The sequence below is a fragment of the Notolepis coatsorum genome, assembly GCF_963971535.1.
Source record: "Notolepis coatsorum genome assembly, chromosome: 18".
In the NCBI taxonomy this organism is placed as follows: domain Eukaryota; kingdom Metazoa; phylum Chordata; class Actinopteri; order Aulopiformes; family Paralepididae; genus Notolepis; species Notolepis coatsorum.
In genome coordinates, this window is record NC_140182.1 from 2,696,580 (window position 1) to 2,700,740 (window position 4,161).

General features: G+C 40.9%; 1 long non-coding RNA gene across 1 annotated transcript; it reads right to left on the bottom strand.

Annotated features, from left to right (window-relative positions):
* Nucleotides 1-1,301: 1,301 nt before the first annotated feature.
* LOC311245074 lies at nt 1,302-3,185 on the bottom strand. The gene is made up of 3 exons (XR_014620730.1): nt 2,962-3,185; nt 1,823-1,960; nt 1,302-1,728 (listed from the first exon to the last, which is right to left on the bottom strand). It is a non-coding gene; the product is annotated as an uncharacterized lncRNA (long non-coding RNA).
* Nucleotides 3,186-4,161: the final 976 nt, after the last annotated feature.

The following is a 4,161-nucleotide window of genomic DNA, read 5'->3' on the forward strand; positions in this document are numbered from 1 at the left end:
CCCCCCCCCACCATCAATGTACAGCCCCCCACCCCACCTACCCACCTATTAACACCTCATCAAGGAGAGGGGGCAGGGAGGTGTCGGTCACAGTCACAGTACGGTCACAGTTCCATCCTAGAGGCTAATCTTTCCTGTGACAAAATGGCATCCAATGTAATATATTCCATAGTATATTCCACTACAATGGGTACAATACTGACCAGAGAAAGACTTTCGTCTTGTTTACATCTACTATTTTTATTATTGTCTATTTAAAACTTAAAAAAAGGGGTGAAACGATACAGCATTCACTTTACGGCCTATAGGGATATTTTATTTCAATTCTCTGTTAGAAAAGAGAAATATTAAGCCCTGTGCAAGGAATAATATGAAAATGTGCCATTGAATAGCCTGTAGCTAGATATGACATTTGGACATGACATGTTTGTCCTCCATAGATACAGTAATTGAATGGAAATTGTATTAACAGATTGCAAAATGGGTACAATACAGTACAGCTCAATACACACAATTGTTAAGGGGATGCAGACCAGAGGAAGACTTTCGTCTTGTTTACATCAGGGTCCCCCATTTTCAATTCATATATATAATGACAACAGTACCGATAGGAGATAAGATAAGATAAAAAACTGAAGAATATTGATCAGGCCAGAGTTACATTATTATTTCAGGTGTATTCTCATCAGAAGCCATGGAGAACTATAAGTCTTTAGAGGCATACCGCTTCTTTGTCTCTGGTTGGGTAGAAACCGTGTTCCACCGGAAACTGACAAGGTGCACCTTGTTGCGGGCAGATGTCAGACCATCCTACAGAGTGAATGATGATCCACATCATCCTTGGGTGGCCTTAGATGGCACGGGAAAGGTGGTTGCAGGTCACTGTGACTGTATGGCAGGGTGAGTTATACAAAATAATATTTTTTAAATAAAAAATAAATAATAAAAAGAATGTTGCCACAAATTTACCAGTGTTACCCACCCAACAGGAGCAACAGGCGGCCAGCAGCACAAGCACTCCAGTCTACTGCTTGTGTAAAACAACAGAATCAGAGAGCATGGTTGGCTGTGACACCTGTGATGACTGGTTCCATCCCAGGTGTCTAAACCTCAAAAGGCTACCGAAAAGCAAGACATGGTATTGCCCGGAGTGCAGAAAAAAGAAAAAGAAGTCTAACCCTAACTAAGTTGCTGTACTCTGTCGTCTACTCTAAGCCATCCTATATTGTCAAAGTGGGCAGGGGTGAGGTGCGTTCTAGGAGTAAGGTCAAGCAGTAGTCTGACCAGTTTGTTTTGTGATGTTTGTAATTTAGTTTTTAGCCCTTTTGAAGTTTTATGTTATGGCTTCCTTCTTGGAGAAAATGTAGGTCTGCCAATGCTGCTGTTATGCATATGTTATGCATTGTTGTGCATGTTGAAACTTGAAATAGCACTTTTGTATTTTTGTATATAAAAAAAATAAGCATTTTTTACATGCATTGTTGTGCATGTTGAAATTGTAGGCCTGCCAATTGATGTCCACAGATGAAGCGGTCAAGGAGCTTGACTCGACCTTGGTTCTCTGTTGGTCACCATCCTCCTTGGCTGCATCCCTCTCCTCTCTGAGAGACTGCATCTCGTCAAACAGAGACTGCTCAGTGATGGGAGGTGTGGCTGCTTCCTCAACTTGGGCTGCTGCCTCAACTTGGATGTCTTGGCTGCAACGTTTAGTCCTCTTGTGGGGAGTCACTTTAAATGAAATAAAAACCATACTAATAAGAAACTGCAATTTAGGAACCCATTGATTTTGGCACATAACTGAAAACTAGATGATATCACTTACGATGGTATGAAGAGGAGTTCCTTTTTGCACGCCGCTCATGGCGACTGATGTTCGTTGACGTAGATGGTGTAGACTGTGATGTTGAAGGGAATACAGATGGAATGTAGTCTGGGTGTGTTTGGTCATTGACCTTTGCACCTGAATGAATGAATGAATGAATGAATGAATGAATGAATGAATGAATGAATGAATGAATGAATGAATGAAAACGTTATTAACAGATTGCAGAATGGATACAATACAGTACGGCTCAATACACACAATTGTTAAGGGAATGCAGACCAGAGAGACTTTCGTCTTGTTTACATCAGGGTCCCCCATTTTCAATTCATAGTGACATTTGTGACATACTCAACATACATGACATCATGACATTTATGGCATAGGGACATACATGACATACAGGTATATAGTACTGTTACATTTGTGACATAATATGATATGCAAATATACAGTACTGTTACCCCATAGATCCTGACAGAGAGTATATACATATGACATGTATATTACAAGCAATACGACTATTCAATAACAAGTCCTTAGAGCAAGGACAACAACACTGAATGTGATTGATAAATAGTATACTAGTAACATATAAAAATGAAAAAGGCATGTAGGCTACACTGAGAATGGACTTATGGGGAAGTAGCTAGCAGAGACTGCTAGCTAATCAATCAATCAGCTAGCAGCTAACATCTGCTGTTTACAGCCTCACAGCCAATACAACTTAATTTACTATATAAATATGTGTTCCTTATTCTCACCTGTTATGAAATGGGTAGAGCAGACATACGTAGAATTTGACTTGGGGGACCAGGGTCTGCTTTGGTCGACTCTCCCGTCTGCTCTACCCAGTCAAAGGAAGTTGACTTCGAGAATATACAGTACTGTTTACAGTATGTGTACAAGGGAAGACTACTCGAAATGTGTTGTTTTCTTTGTGCATTAAGCCAGTCAATTTGCTCTTTGTATGGGATTATAACGGAGTTGTTCTTGTTTGTGTGCTCCCCTCGCATTTGGCGATCAATTGGACTTGAAAACAGCAGTGACCACCACTCGTTAGATCATATGAAACAGTAGCCCCTGTCACGTCACGTAAGCGGCAGATAAAACAGTGAAGATCAGATCATTTAACTTACCACTTAATCCAACGTTCATTCCCCACAGCGTCTCCGGTGACCCGAACACCAGCCAGTATTTACCCTGGTCGATTTGGTCGTCAACTCCTGCACTGTTCCCGGCACACGCTGCCGATTAAGGGCACGTACTTGGTCCTCAATAATGGACATTAGTGGACAAACCACTAAAACAATGGGGTTTACGTGCCATTTGGAATAGCCATAGGTCTTTGCTGTAGCCGGTATTTTTGTATTTCCGATTCACATTTAGGAGGCATAGCAAGTTCGGTTGTCTCGAAGGAAGGATATAATTCCAACTTGACTTTGACTTTGCGCCTCCTGGCGGCACAAAACAGAAACCGCACCCACCCTAATAAAACCATTTGACAAGAGCCGTTAACGGGCGGCAGAGGGCGTTGAAACGGCGGTAGGAGGGACCTCAATTTGCAATGCTGTAACTGTAATGACAGGTAGTCCAAGGGTGTCGGCTGCTGAAGAGCAGACGAGAGTAAATGAACGCGAGGGTGGGGGCTGGAGAGGTGAGGAGACAGGGAATCAAAGGTCCAGGGAACAGGAATTAAAGGTCCAGGGAAGAGGCGAACCTCACAACCTTACTACTATGTACTATGTTACTATCTGTATACTACTACCTACCATGCTAATATGTCTATTTTACTATGCACTCAGGGTGTAACACTCAAGTTCAACACTATTTGACGAACAATGCCACTGACCATAAGCTGCCAGAGATGCACATCTCCTGCTGACCAGAAAACCACACACTTTTCTGATAGTGGGGTGCCTGGACACTCAGTCATTTAAAATGTATATGCGAAAGTTTCATTTCCACTTCTAATTTGAAGACAAGGATCTATAGAACAATTTTGGCTTGAGTGTCAAGGAACCAGTTGAATTTTATAAAAACGTATCCAAAATGGCCACAATCGAAATCATGAATTCTTTAAAAACGTCTTAATGTTCACACAATTGCTGTGTAATATAATGTTGTATTGCTATTTTAAGTTAATACTGTGTGAGGAATCAACTGGAGTTCAAATATTGATGTTTTGAATATTCTGGTATGGCAAAAATCAAAGATGGCTGCAATTTCTGTATTTATTTCGAATTACGCTTCATAACTTTTATTCTATTAAACCTAGAATTGTGATGTTGGTGCCTGTACCTAAGTTTTCATGAATGAGTAATTGAATACAAATAAAA